A 16,298-nucleotide genomic window follows, 5' to 3' on the forward strand; every position below is an offset into this window, starting at 1 on the left:
AGACATTTAGAGTACAAACACCATCCCTTGTGAGGATGAGCTTTCACTTTCCCCAACATTAACATATTGCAGGTGGCGAGGTATCAGATTAGAGATGTCCTCAGGCAGCCAAAACACACATTAATTCTGTAACGACCCGCCACGCTGGAGTGAACACCATTATTGGTCAGGTGACATGAAGCGGGGGGAGAGTTATCAGTGCCAGACCGCCTAATGACTTTTTAAGCTTCTTTGCAGGGACAATGACTTTCATTAATTCATTCAAGGCCAGTTGTGCGAGATTTGATATGCATGGGGATCCGCCGCCAATTGAAAGTCTTTTATTTATTTATTTATTTATTTTGCAATTCTAAATCTGTTCGATCTTGCTCAGCTGGAGGAACAAATGGTCGTAATATCATAGTAACAGCGGTTGAGGCTGCCATGTGGAGTTTTCTCTGAATTTAGAAAAAATACATTTAATGTTGATTTTTTGATTTTTTTCAGAATGTAATAGTTTGACTTGCACATTTTCAAGAAGCCTCCATGATGTATATTACTGTATATATTCATATGCTGCAGCAAGTACAATGTATTTCCACAGAATGTTTGCAGTGGCAGAGTTCTGTCAATTGGTTACCACAAAAATACAGCCACTGTGAACAAAACAAGGTATTAGTCTGTGTTTTTAGTTGTTTTTTTGTGTGCCTCATGCTTGTCTATGGGGTGTCATGTTTAATGCATGAACAAAGACCTTTAAAAAATGTGGGCTGTTCCTGCCCTAGGTTACAACGTGTGTTTATCAAGGTCAGCTTGTGTTAGGCTTTGTATCTCGCAACTTGTTTTGTGGAACTCTTCAGAGCCGAGGGCGCACACACGCGCACACACACACACACATCGGTTGCTTTGCATGTAAAGATGTTACATTTGAAAGAGGTTGTGATGAAACATTTCTGAAATAGAAGATGAAGTGAAACATTCCTATATTTGCCATACAAGTACAGAAAAATGTCCCCGTCACAATTGATCCGGTGATCTGCTCCAGGCTTTCTTTTGATCAGGTTTGTGAGGATAAATCACAAATCAAAAGTGGAAATAATGAAATCTACTTTCATTCAACTTGAATACCTGTTTAGAAACTATGACTGTGACACTGCCCAATATATCTCTAAGGTAGGAAGGAATCCTTATTTATTTTGAATTCTGAATGAGATGTTGGATACTACAATACTGAACTTCATTGTGTGTGACAACATGCATTCTGTTTTCAGCAGTGTACCTTTTGTTTGATCACTTTGTTTCACAGTGTGTTGTAAGCCCATGTGGGCTGGGCACCAGTATGGTGTATGACACTATAATAAAATTCAATCAATCAATCAATCAATCAATCAATCTACTGATAGAAACCAGTTCATAAATGGTATAGAGCATACCACTAGTTATTGTTTAAAGCAGTGATTCTCAACCTTTTTCATATCAAGGACCGCTAATTTAGTCCACATTAGGGCCACAGACCCCCATCTGATGATATTTCGTCTCTTGAACACAAATCTGACAATATTTTTATCGTTAGATGTGATTTTGCCAGAATTCCATGACTATCTGTATTGCAGGCAGAGAGATAACTATGAAACTATGTGAAACTATGATCAGAGCTGTCGTTCTTCTACATTCTCTAATTGTGTTAACTTCTTGTAAATGAAATAATGCTGAAGTTTAACAATTCATCAATTTGCTGGGGACCCCCTGGAACCCCCTCAAGGACCCCTGGTGGTCCCCGAACTCCACGTTGAGAACCACTGGTTTAAAGAGATAATCCACAAGATTCTTGTTTTTCTTGATTTTAGCAATAACTTTGGTCGTTGCTTTGGTGTTTTGGACTCAGTGTAGGTCCTGGCCCAATATAATATAATGATTGACACTCAGTGTAGCCTGCGTCTTCTTATATTTCTACCTTCTTATATACAGTATCAATTAGGTCGTCCTCGGACGAGCCCTCCAGCGGCGTTTCCAGTTATCTCGATCCTCCATGCATTTGGCTAGTTCGCCAGTACTTTCCGCCCCTGCATCTTTCTTTAGTACGTCCACGTACGTTGGTGTGGGACGCCCTCGTGATCGATGCCCGTGTGTTGGCTCCCATAGCACCAGCTTGCTGGCTGGTAGCTCCCGATGTCTGTGGCAGTGACCGGCTAGCCTCATTCTCCTGGATGCTATCTTCTCACTCAACCTCAACCACTCAACCTCAACCCTCACTAACCCCCCATACAGATGCTTGTTGGTAACATGCTCGTTGTGGTCGATGTTTAGTACTGCTCACAGCATTCTGGTGTAGCACCCATCCAGGGACTTCTGCAGGGTGGGCTGCAGGGTCCAGCATTCACAGCCATATAGGAGAACGGACTCTACTGTCACAGATAAGAAGCTGAGCTTGATATGTCGGGGGAGGTTGGAGTTCCACACACTGGCCATGCCGTTCAGAGCCTTCCATGCGAGCGTCCTTCCTCACTTAAAGGTCTTGCTCTGACGAGTTGACCCATGAGCCCAGGTATTTTAAGTCATTGACTTATTTCAGAGCAATGCCTCCTGTTGTCGTTAGAGGTGGATGGTCCGGGAGGATGTTGTAGGTGATAACCTCGGTTTTCTTGGCATTTAGCCTGAGGCCAACCTTGGCACACTCTGTCTCCACTCTGGTCCTGTGCCTGCTCCACATGGTCAGATAGCAGGCTGATGTCATCCGCATAGTCTAGGTCCGTTAGGACTACAGCAGTTCCTGCTCCCGTCCACTGATGGCTTGCCTAAGTGCATAGTCCAGGACTATAATGAAGAGGAAAGGAGCGAGAGTGTCCCCTTGCAACACCCCCGCCAGGATGTCAAACTCCTCGCTGTTGCCGTCTGGGGTCACCACCTTGGCTCTTGTACCCATGTACATGGTCCCTATGGCCTGGAGTAGGTTGGGAGGGACACCGTAAGCCTTGAGTATCTTCATCATCACGCCTCTATGTATTGAGTCAAATGCCTTTTTGAAATCGATAAAACACAGCACCACTGTCAGGTTGTTCTTTTTCACCTCCTCGATGATCCTCCTTAAGGCCAAGATCTGGACTACGGTGGTTCTTTCCTCTCGAAAGCCATTTTGTTTTTCTCCAAAATGGGGGTAGATGGCACACCGTATCCGGTTTAGTATCATGCGGTTGTACATCTTTGCAATGATACATGTCAGACTGATTTAGGCACTGGGATGATGTTAGCGAGAGACCACATATCAGGCTTGTTGTTTTTCATCAGAGCAAGGTTGCAAATCTCCAGGATGATGTGATCAAGATCGCAATTCTTAAAGACGTCTGGGGGAATACCGTCCGGCCCAGCACTTTTCCTCTGCTTCAGAGTGGATTTCACTCTGGTGAACTCCCTGACTGTGAAGGGACCATCATCAATATTGAGATTTGTAAGGACTGCAAGGATCTCTTCCTCAGCTCCATCCACTGTCAGGTGTGTGCCTAGGAGATTCCGGAAGTGGGTGAACCAGGAGGTCACCCTCTCCTCCGGGCTGCTGCCTGCAACCTGTCTGTCCTTTGACCTTTTGCGCCCACACATCTCATCTATGACCCTCCATGACTCCCCATACTGTTGTTCACCCTGAGCTGCCTCCACTCTCCGCACCCTCCCCATCAGCTCCTCCCCCTTGATCTTGTTGTACCTATTGAAGAGAAGCTGTTTGGCCTCATTCAATACCTCACGATTCTCCGTAGTCCGCTTGTGATTGAAGCTTCGGCGTGCCTCCTCCACTCGTTCACGCGCCACCACGACCTGCGGATGCTTGGCCCTTGGGGAGATTCTGATCTTCTCCATCACCGGCACACACATCCTAGTCGCCTCCACATTCGCAGTGACAAACCACCCGTATTTTGCATTAGGCTCCTCCTCTGCACCCAGTGGCTGAAAGCGATTTCTCACCTCTACTGTGTATCTTGCTTGAAGGTCAGGATTTGTCGAGAAAGCCTTCCTGTCATATCGGATCCTCGGGCTTGGGTTGGGGACACTCAGGCTCAGTCGCACCCTCATGGAAGCCACTCGATGATCAGAGCCCACAGAGTCAAACGTGCTGTAAGGTTCAGCGTTCAGGATAGAGTTCCTCCATACCAATATGTAGTCCAGCTGACATAACATACCGGTAGCATGGTCCTGGAAGGTCCATCTTTTGCCCATTCTTTTCCGGAACAGGGTGTTCGCAGCCAGTAGCTTGTGTTCCATAAGTAGGGCAGCAAGATATTCGCCATTGCGGTTAGATGTGTCGTGGTACGTGAAGGGTGCGTCCTCTGGTCCGAGCCTCGCATTTAAGTCACCCAGAATTGCTAGGAAGTTGTGAGCCGGGACATCACAGACTGCTGTTGTAAGGTCCTCATAGAAATTCTCTACTTCCTCGACTGGTGCTACGTTGGTAGGTGAGTACACAACCATGATGGTTGTAACTGGGTTACCATCGAAATCTGCGATAAGGATCCTCTCGGTGTGATGGTGAACCCTACGGAGAGCCTTACGCGCCCGAGAACTCAGCATTAGCCCCATGCTACCTGTAGCAGCCTGGGCCTCGTTTCAGCATGCAGATGAGGTGATGAACGAGCATCTCTCCACTCTGCAATACACGATCGGATCATCAGCATGTACTCTCCTGTGCTCCTGGACTCCCAGGATCTCCACTCCCCTTTCTTCGGCACAGTGTGCAAGCTCCGCCAAACTCACTTCTTCTCTCACTGTGTTGGCATTGAAGGTTCCCATAGTAAATGGTCTCCGCCAACGCAAGAGTGCATTAGACCGTGTGCTGTAGTCCTACTGAACTCTTCCTTTCGGGTTTGGGGTCCCATCGTCATGCTGTTCACTGGGGGGAGGACCAGCACCACCAGGTTGTGTCCACACACCGGTGGGCCTGTGCACCTTGTCTCTGGGGCCCACTGCTGCTCCGAGATCCCCTACAGTTTAGCCTGGGACCGCAAAGTACCCAGTTGCCATGTGTGGCCACGAAGAGGCACTGCAGAAGTCTTGGCAGTGGAGAGGCTGTGTACCGGCAGAAGGAGACTTACGCACTCAGCTCCTCTTTTCACCCCTTGCAAAGAGAGCTAGCAGTAGCTGAAAGCAGAGAGTAGCAAGCAGAAGCAGCATGCAACATGCACTAACTACAAGTACTACTATCATAATACTACTGCACAGACGCATCACACACACCATGTGTGCAAGCACACACACACACTATATATATATATATATATATATATACAAACAAATCACTTTTGCTGCTTCCGTAAACATAAAACGCATCACTTCCTTTGCAACAGAGGATTTTTCCTGGGAAAGAGGGACCCCAGCAAATGTAAAAGCGTTCATGATCTGGCTATAGGTTGAATTACTATTGTATGGTATCAGTCGGCGATAGAGAGCGGCAAAATGGATGTTCATTTATATTAAAGTTGAAACAGAATTTTTTTGTGTTTAAACCTCTACATTACCTTCCTTCCTCTCAGAATAAATCCAACTTTTTCCCCCTCATTTTTGAAGTTTGCAGTTTATTTGACATACACTTTCACAGGAAAACTGAAAAAATTATTGTTACTGCCAACTTACAGAAAACACTAATTCTCTGTGTGCAGCATATAGTATGCAGCGTTAAAAATCACAGTCATACTTGTTTTGTTTTCATGCTGTCACACTATTCTCTGCAAGTGTCTCTCCAATTAGCACTGGTTTGCATTAAATCATTTAAATTTCTGAAAGACTTTTTCTAACTGTTCTGGAATTTACAAAGGATGGATGGCAAAGCACACAGATACAAGGTGAAGGGTGGTTTAATTTCCCAAAGACAGAGGACAATATACAGAGAAGAAAAAGGGACAATCCCAGTTTGCACTCTCAAGGTATCCATAGTATTCACATTATATCAGTTATTGGTGACATTAGTAACAGCCAGGTGACAGCAGAGGAACATCGTTACCAAACCTAAATAACACCTAAATAATAATAATTAAATAGAAAATAAATAAAATAAAATATTAAAATGTAATATAAAACCTAAATAACAAGTAGACTAATGTATAGCCTGGTTTGAGATAATAAGATCACAAACCAGCGGGATCTTTGTTCATTATGAGGCACTTTACTTACTTTGGTTACTTGCGGCAGGCTATTTTCCTTCTCGTATTCCAGTGAAATGTTTTTAAAAAGTTGTTTTACCGTTTGAAACTGGGCCAAATGTTGTTTCCCTGGATTTCACACCGGGGAGGAAAAAACAAAATCATTTACTTTTTGGTGGATTGGTTTCCTAGTGCTGGCTTTTCAAATGGTTCACAGGATTACTTTTCAAATTTCACAGGATTACAAAGAATGTAAGCGCATTTCCCCCACAATAATTTCCTCATGTAGCAGCAAAACAACACACACTGAGGACAAAATGAGGACACGCATTATTTAGGGAATGTACATTTTGGCACGACACCTGTATTGTTGACCTGTTTTGACCAATTGAGGAGTGATAATGGATGAAGTAACAGATACTGCTGTTGTGTTGCAACTGCAGGAAAGTTATACTCCCTCTGGTGGTGCATTTGAGTAGTGTAGGCTGTAGATTTTGTACTTCTTGTCAGATCCACAGAAGAAGTTAGACAGGAAGTGAGGTTTTCAGTTGTTTGTCAGTGAGGTTGGCCACACCACGTGCATGAAGCCTCGACAATCCACTGCCATCCCTTTGTGTACCTTCTTTTAGATGGCACCATCTGTAAGTTTTACAGTATTAGAGTGTTTTATGTTCGTATCAGGTGATTATTTGAATAAGTTAGGTCCTTTATCTTGCAAAATATACAAGTTAACTTTCAGCTAATGGTAGCATGCATATTGAATGTATAGCAGCTAATTACAGCTAATACTTACCTTCAGTACTTATTCCTTCTTACTAGACGATAGATAATAATACTTACCTTGGTTAAACAGTAGAGGAAAGTTCTATTTTTGAAAACTTATCCTAAGCCAATCTGTACTTGCCCTCTTATTTACCTGTATGTTACCTTAGTATCTGAAAAGGAAGATTACGGTTTTACTTACCAACTTTCATTTTTACTTGTTACTTACCTGCTTATCTGTAAATGACTTTATACCTGATGTCATATTGTGTTTGTATTTTCAGTTTCACACTTTGCCTTATAAAAGCCTGCCAACTACAACACTCGACTGTTCCTTGGAGGAAATAGTATGGTTAAGAGTTTAGCTGACTGTTGATCTCAACATAGGCTCACAGAGAGCACGCTGAGGAAGAACAGAACAGCTGTCATCACTGTCATCTTGGCATCTTCTTTTCAACTGAAAATGTCATAATTTAATCATATTTTATCAAGGTTATCCACTGCAATTTCATAGCGTGGGCATTATAGGCTTGTGTGTGGGTCTGTTTTGCTAACAAAAAAGAAAAATCTATTCTACTGGCATCCAGCAGCTAGCTAGCTTGCTACATTGCTGTATATAAAGAGTCACAGCTATTATTTCCTATTACTGTTTACCGTTTAGTAGCAGGTGTAGTCCTGCGCCTGGAACCGTCCACCATTATTTTGAAAATATTTTGGGCTGAAGACAGGTCACCTGACCATTTGTCTTGCCTTTGATTGGTAGATGTTTAACCTTGCCAGCAATCTCTCTCCAATCAAGCTTGGGATAGATTTCAAACTGATACATTGTTTTCAGTGAGAAAATATTTCCAGCAAAATGTGCTGGCAAGGGGGAACCAACACAACCCAAATCCTGTATTTAACTATTCAAAACTCAAACACTACGTGTAACAGAAATATACAGAATCAAAGACGACACAGAGGACAACAGAAATGGCCAACCGAAGGACGGCGACGAAAAAAAATCCAGGCAAACAGGGAGAAACGCTTGAAGAAGCTAATATACTACAGCTAGGAGCAGAAGCTAATGAGGAAGTGAAGCAGGCTGTCCGAGGCTGAACACCAAATAAGCAACACAGAAGACAGCGTTGAGGGTATACAGAAAACGGTGCACACCCTGAGTGCTAATTATGAAGTTCCTGAACTTTCGTGATCAGCAAAGACTAATGGAGGCTGCCAGAGAGATGAAAACAGTGAAGTACCAACAGCACAAAGTGATGTTCTTCTCAGATTTCTCCATGGAAGTGCGCAGACAACGGAAACAGTTTGACAGGGTGAAGAAACGGCTGCAGTCGCTGACCATTGAATACAGACTCGGATACCCAGCAAAATTGACCGTCATGCATGAAGGACAGAAGAAGACCTGCAACTCCCCAGAGGAAGTGGAGAAATTCATTGAAACAGCCAAAGAGTCAGGAGGACAACGAGGAATCGTTGAACAGTAGGATAAAATGAAATGACTCTGGTGAAAATTTCTGCTAAGCTAACTTAGGTAACAAAATCACGGACTGTAGGTAAGACATCTTAGGTAACATGCACTCAGAAAATGTTTGATTATAACACTAACAGAGGCTTTTCCTGTCAAGCCTAGTTTGTCTAACTTATGCAAAGATTATCTGTCCTAGTTAAACTATCCAACTGTTATGTGTGTAGAGAAAGGATCACTAGTTGAGTTGGTGCTAAGAACTTTATTTTGAAGGGCTGTTGTGCGAGTGGAGCGACTTTAGCGGTTAGCTGGTATGTTCACAAAGGACTTGCTCCTCATAGCAGGATCAGTCGCGCTCACTGTCGAGTCCTTAATGTTAGCGGGGAGGGAAATGAAGCGCCGGTCTGTTCGGGTTACCAGCGTCCAAGAGCCACATCATGAAAGAATGTTTATGATTTTATTCTTCCTTGTTGACATTTTGTTTCGGTTTAGGTTTACAACGGGTATGGTCTTACGCTTGAGGAAATACATTACGGTTACATATGATGAATGAAACGCAGATAACATTCATATCCTGGAATGTAAGGGGGTTGGGTAAATTATCGAAACTGAAACAGGTCATGCACAGACTTAAACAACTTAAAGCATCTATTGTCTTTATACAAGAAACCCACCTACTAACTAGTGAACTGCAGAAAATACAAAGAAGATGGCCAGGTCAGGTGTATTCAGCATCATATGCATCTAATGCAAGAGGGGTAATAACATTAATTCATAAATCTATCCCATTTAGAGTATTAAAGGTTATACCTGATAAGGCAGGCAGATATTTAATTCTTCAAGGATTGCTTACTGATGTGAATATAAATCTTGTAAATCTGTATGGACCAAATTCTGATAACCCAAAAATTTTTGAAGAGCTATTTTTACTTCACATGCCGGGCCATCTTCTTATTGGAGGAGGCTTTAATACAACCCTGTTGACAGTCCTTGATAGACTCAAAGGTATAGATAATACTCATGCATAAAGTAGGAAAATATTACACACTTTTATGCAGGACCTTGACTTGTGTGATCCATGGAGGAGAAAATACCCAAACAAATTAGAATTCTCATGCTTTTCCCCATCAACAAAATCATACTCACGTATAGATTATTTTTTGGTTTCAAATACATTATTTCCACAGATGCATAACATTACCTATGAGTCCATTGTGATCTCAGATCATGGCCCAGTTAAGCTAATATATAACATGCCCAAACTCATTAGAGGTCATTATAGATGGAGGCTACACCCGAAATGGTTACATGACACAAAATTCATGAAGTTTGTTGGGACAAGTATTGATGTATTTTACGATACAAATACAAATGAAACGACGGCTTCTGTAAGATGGGAAGCTTTTAAAGCCTATCTAAGAGGCCAAATGATTAGCTACACAAGCTCTATTACCAATAAAGTTAATTTAGAACTGCAATCGCTTGACGAAAGAATCAGGAAACTTGAGAAAGAAACATATGAAGACGACACAAATAAAGAGCCCCATCAGCAGGAATTACTTCTCCTAAGAGCGCAATATAACAAACTATCACTCTCAAAAGCTGAAAACAACTTAATTCGTCAAACATTCTATGAACAGGGAGAAAAATCTGGCAAACTGCTGGCTTGGCAAATCAAGAAACTGCAGTCTAGTAATAACCTGACTTGCCAGATGGTTTGTTACACAGAATCATCTGGGAAGTCGTCCTTGGAAACTGTTTGGAAAAGGGCATGCACTTTCAAAAAATACTTGGCAGGTGATTGGATGAACCATCTGTCTATCACGGGCTAACTTGAACCAATCAGATCAACGAACCGTATAAACAAACTCTTGCCGAAGCCAGTCGGGAGAAGAGCGAAAACATCTTTTCCATCCAGAAAAGCCTTCACTGCCGTTCTTTGCTCTTCTTTCAATGAAGAAATACTCTCCAGTTCAGAAATAACTGATGTTATAGCAGCATCTACGCTAGCCTCTTTAGGAGCTACCATTGTTGTGAACGAACAGTCGCTTCTCGCTGTCGTCACACCTAAACCACGCCCGTAGCTGCCCTCATATGCCCTCATACGCTGATTGGTCCGCACCACTGTGGTTCGGCCACAAACGCATAACTTGAAGCCTGGCAAGATGGATTCTCGCGTGATCGTGATCTCGCAAATCCAGCTGCCTCGCAAGGTAAGTCTAGTAAGGCCATCAATAATATTTTAACAAACTCAGGGACTTTATCACCAGATCCACTGGAAATCAATTGATTTCCAGTTCCTAGTCTCCCCGATGAAGCCAAACAACACCTAGACACCTAGAGGAATTATTGAAGGCTATAGCTAGGATAATAAAATGGGAAAAGGGCTGGACCGAACGGTCTACCCATTGATATATTTAAAGCCTTCAAAGAAAAATGAATATGTATGTATGTAGAATCCTTGGAAACCGGCATTCTCCCCCTATTACTAAGAAAGGCTCTGATTACACTTATACCTAAACCACATAAGCCACTAACTAAATGTGAATCATACAGACCGGTGTCCTTAATTAACACTGATGCTAAAATTTTGGCCAAGGTGCTAGCTTTAAGATTAGAAGACCATCTACCAGCGATCATTAATAATGACCAAAATGGATTTATGAAAAACAGACAGGCCTTTCATAATATACGGCGAATGCTGAATATCATCCACGAAAAGAAAGATGCTAAAGACAACTGTATTTTATCGTTGGATGCTGAAAAGGCATTTGACAGAGTTGAATGGCCTTATTTATTTGATGTACTCTGTCGATACGGATGTGGTCCTAAATTCTGTCAGTGGATTAAACTACTCTATTGTGAACCATCAGTTGAAGTTATTACAAATAATTTAACTTAAGAGTCCTTCAGTCTGTCGCGGGGCACCCATCAGGGTTGTCCACTGTCTCCATTGTTATTTGTGTTGACTCTTGAACCCCTGGCAAGTAGTAATCAGAAATCATCCAGGGATAAAGGGAATTAATATTTCAGGCCAAGAACATCAGATCTCCTTATTTGCTGATGACATACTGTTATATCTTTCAGATCTAAAAAACACAATACCTACTCTGACTAATATGATTGATCAATTTGGAACATTCTCAGGTTATAAGATCAATCAGTCTAAATCATCAATACTTTTTCTCAATGAGCAAGAAAGAAATAATCCAACAATCCATCACCCGTTCACAGTTATCTAGAGATGGGCTGAAGTATTTAGGGATTACTATTACACCTCAAATTAAAAACATGATACCATGTAATTATGACCCCATTGTAGCTCAGGTAAATGATAGCTTGGATAAATGGATGACTCTTCCCCTCACATTAATTGGCAGAATCAATATTATTAAAATTAATATTCTCCCCAAATGTTTATATTTATTTCAATCAATTCCTCTTACACCCCCGCCAGCCCTTTTCTCCAGCAGTAAGAAAGTATTCATAAACTTTATCTGGAATAAAAGACGATCAAGACTTCACTTAACACTACTATACCTACCATATGATAGAGGTGGGCTCCAGCTACCCAACCCTTTATGGTATTTTAGGGAAGCTCAGTTTAGATCTGCCTTTTTCTGGTTCTCTGACCCTTCCAATCTACCATGGGTCCAGATAAAGAAAGATAGTGCCAGAGGACTAACTCTGGATACCTCTACTCTGACTCTCTCAGAAGGCTTTATGCAGAACACAGCTAATCCATTTGTTAAATCCACAATTACAGCTTGGTATGAATCACAAGAAATGTTTAGGGAACCAACAGGGTTATCACAATTTCTGGGGTAATACATTATTTACACCAGGTAAATCGGATCCCGGATTCAGGCTCTGGGCTCAGAGGTGATTACAGAAGATCTCAGACCTTTATAGAGATAACGCCCTCATTTCTACGGGGCAGGGGGGCAGGGGCACCTCCCCCGCCTCTTGCTGACTACTCCATTTCCTACCATATCCTAGTACGTATCACTGCTCGACCTTTTATTCCACCTGTGCCTCTCTCCGCTGCCTTTCACAATAATATTATCAATATCCAGCCTCTGACCTCTTTACAAACTGTCTCTGTAGACATATCTATAAAGTTTGGTTTGCTGAATGTCAGATCTTTAACCAACAAATCCTTTATCTGTCAGAATATTATAATGTCACATGACCTAGAATTTTTTATGCTGACAGAATCTTGGCTGAGTCAGGGTGATGCTGTGCCATTGATTGAAGCCACTCCCCCTGGTTATTCTAATTTCCATCTGCCTAGACCTTCTGGGCGAGGAGGTGGTTTAGCGGTCGTTCATAATAATAATTTTAAATGTTCCCCAGTTTCTTTTAGTAATTTTAACTCCTTTGTACATCTCAGCTTCCTGGTTGCCGGAAAAGCCCAATCTATTTTATGTATTTTATTGTATAGACCACCTAAACCTAACAGTACTTTTATTGAATAATTTTCTGAGCTCCTCTCATTTATTATGCCTGTCTATGACAGAGTACTCATTCTTGGTGATTTTAATATCCATGTGTGCTGTCCTGCCCTTACTCTCTCTCATGATTTTGTCAGTCTCATTGAGTCTTTTAATCTTGTTCAGTCTGTTACAGGTGCTACCCATTCCAAAGGCCATACACTTGATTTAGTGCTGTCTGCTGGTCTTACCCCAAATAATTTGGTTCTTGATGATGTCCCTGTATCTGATCACAAATGCATTATTTTTAATGTTTTATTCTCTGCCCCCATTTCTACTCCAAGTACAAATGTCCACTCTCGCATCCTCAATGCTTCCTCTGTCTCCAAATTCTGTGAGGCTTTCTCTACTGCCACTTACAATAGCCTGCCCCAGCTTCCTTACTCTTCTGTTGAGGAACTTGTTGTTGTTTTTAATGATACTTGTCTCACCCTTTTAAACTCTATAGCTCCCCTCAAAGCTAGACCAATAAAACCGAAAGCTCTGCCCTGGCTAAATGAGTATACTCAGTCTCTAAAAAGAGACTGCAGAAACGCTGAACACATTTGGAAAAAAGAAAAAATACAAATTAAATTGGACATTTTAAAAGATCTCATGTCAAACTATCAAAAAGCAGTTAAGGATGCAAGGGTAGCATATTTCTCTGAGTTGATATCCAGCAATCGTCACAATGCTAAAATCCTTTTTTCTGTATTAGACTCTGTTCTGACTCCACCTAAAAATCAAACTGCTATGGAGGCTTCCCCAGAAAGATGTGCGGATTTTCTCAGATATTTTAGTGAGAAGGTGGATCTTATTCATGGACAGATCCCGCCCCCTGTCCACCCCACCTAGTTGTCACACCTTTTTTAGTTGTTTTGAGTCCTAGTTGTCACTATTTCCCACATTAAATCCTCATCCTGCACCTTAGATATAATCCCAACAAAACTGCTAAAAGACGTTCTTGGCACTGTTGCCCCATTCATCCTTTCAATCATAAACATCTCACTATCTACTGGTCTGGTCCCCTCTTATTTTAAACATGCCATTGTTCAACCTCTCTTGAAAAAACCTAACCTGGATCCTCTTGCCCTCTGCAATTATAGGCCTATTTCTAAATTACCGTTTTTAGCCAAAGTCTTTGAGAAAGTTGTATGGACAATATGAGGACAATATGATAAATAGTGTCCAAATGATCTTGGACACTATCACGAAGTGCAAATTCTATGTCCAGTTTCCGTTTTTAAGAAATTTGAGAACTAGCTTGCAAGCATTCAATTCAAGAAACAACGATAAAGAAAAAAATACTCCAAATGTGTTTAGTTGCTGCTGATTTGACTGGTGGGACCTTAAAGGATATGTTCAGTGATTTTGGACCAATATAAAATTAGTCTTTTACATGCCTGTAGTACTTGGACCCACAGAGAATATTGACTCAAGAGTCAGCTGTCGGTTAAAACAGCGAGCTCTTTGCTAGGCCTGCTAACAATTAGTCTAAATGGGGCATGTATACTAAATATGTATATAGTATAAATTATAATAATTTAGCACTGAGGCTAAACCGATGTGCTGAAAAATTAATCACAAGCACTCATGACAACCCTTCTGATGCATGACATAATGAAATTGCAAAGCGACACCCAGCTAATATTTTGCTTTATTTTCACTATTGTTATAGTGCTGTACTTTTCAATTGAGGCTGATTGCTCTCTTTTTTCCATTATCATTTCTCAATCTCTATTTGAGGACAGGGAAAAGGTCAGCGTGAGTGCACTCAGCCAATGGCAGTGCTACAAAAGCCTCACATAGAGGCTGATTCACAATGAAGTCCTCGACCGTCAAAGTGCTCTGTTGTGGATTTAATTGAGAGGGGCTAAGCTCCCAACTGGGGATTCCACACCATGGCCAGCTGACACTGCCAAATCATAGTACCTCTTCATAATTGAAACACTCTTTTTGCTGAGACAAAAATAAGTGGAGTTTATACTTACCGTGAGATTCTGCTCCCTCATCACCAAGATAATTTTCCCCTGCTGAACATCTTAGGAATGTACATGCTGCTATGGGCCATATTGGTGTTGTCTCATTTAGAAAGGGGTATATCTATTATCCCCCCAAAGTCACACTTTGCAGGAATGGTAGTTTTTTTTTTCTTGCAGTGAAAAAACAGCAAGGTGAGGCAGCACATAGGCAATTAAAAAGCTAGACTGTCTTGCTCAGGAGAGTAGCTATGATGAACCATGTAGCTGTTAATAGTCCTTTACTTTTTAAAGTAATGATCACACTTTCTGAGTTCTGTTGAAGTTTAGTTCATGTCAAAAGCTGCTTCAAAACAAAACATGCCTGCCTGTTGTAACTAACCAGCTGTAACTGTCTTTTTTATATTTTGGGGAAATAAAGTATTCATCACGGTCTCTGATGGCTATGCTTATTTGATGATTGTTCAAATAAATGACAGAACTAGCAACAGTTAGGAAGAAGTATATCCACCCTATTTTTTTGCATCACGGGATAGCACTATCCACACAGATTCTCAATCTAGTTGTAACGAAAACATTCGCCAGCAAAAAATATTTTTCAATTAGCACCCACAGTGTCAAAGCCATCGCTACAGTAGGCTACCTAATGAACAGGTCTTGTGCGGTGGGGAAAACAACTGGCTTCCTTACACAAGTTTATTTCAGTCATTCAGTTTGGATTGTGGCTGTTTCACATCATCTCTTCTGTGGATATATCAGTTTTCTCTCTGTAGTTTGCAGGTCAGGCAGGACTACTTTGGCAATACACATTTTGACCCATTTGACTTGCCGTAGACCAGACTGAAGTATGTGTGCACTTGCACTCACAGAGACTCTTGAACAGTTTAACTTGAACATGAAAAATAAGCTTGTTGCAGTTTTCATAACTCATGAAACAAAATGTTTTACTTCCATATTTACTGGCATCGCCAATGTAAATGTAACTTTTACAGCCACAAAATACATTGAAAATGTATTTTACCTGTCACAAACTGTCAGTCCTTGTGCTAATAGCTCAGTCAAGCAATTTGAGAGTGAAAAGGATCTCTTCAATTCATAAAAATAAGGGTCAATAATGTTATCTCTCAGTGATACCACACATTCTATGCTTGAAGTGGCTGATTGTAAAACTAGGATATTCATGGTACATTAAAGGAGGCATTTCAGTAGAGATGACATCATATTTATTGGTCCAGGCGGAGTGCTGTAGATGGTATGGATGGGAAATTTCTTAACAGACTACAGAGAGAATAGATCAGCTCATTGCCATGCAGTATTGGATCTCCTAAGTGGAATGATCAAGTGTTTTTCTAAAAGTAACAGCTCTGATTCATCGTTTGTTTGTTGCTCTACTTCCTCCTCCTCTCCATTATGAAAGGCCACACACACACACACACACACACACACGCACCTAGCTGCCCAAGATGAAACCACAGGTACAACTTGTTCAGCTCCCGTGATTTTCAGCCAAGGACTTTCC

General features: G+C 41.5%; 1 pseudogene; it reads right to left on the reverse strand.

The window, feature by feature from the left end:
• Window positions 1-3,195: 3,195 nt before the first annotated feature.
• On the reverse strand, window positions 3,196-4,986 carry LOC139645978 (uncharacterized; annotated as a pseudogene).
• Window positions 4,987-16,298: the final 11,312 nt, after the last annotated feature.

The sequence above is a fragment of the Centroberyx affinis genome, unplaced genomic scaffold (assembly GCF_046629955.1).
Source record: "Centroberyx affinis isolate AG114_WGS23_722 - 3 ecotype Tasmania unplaced genomic scaffold, CSIRO-AGI_Caff_v1 ptg000079l_1, whole genome shotgun sequence".
Taxonomy (NCBI): Eukaryota; Metazoa; Chordata; class Actinopteri; order Beryciformes; family Berycidae; genus Centroberyx; species Centroberyx affinis.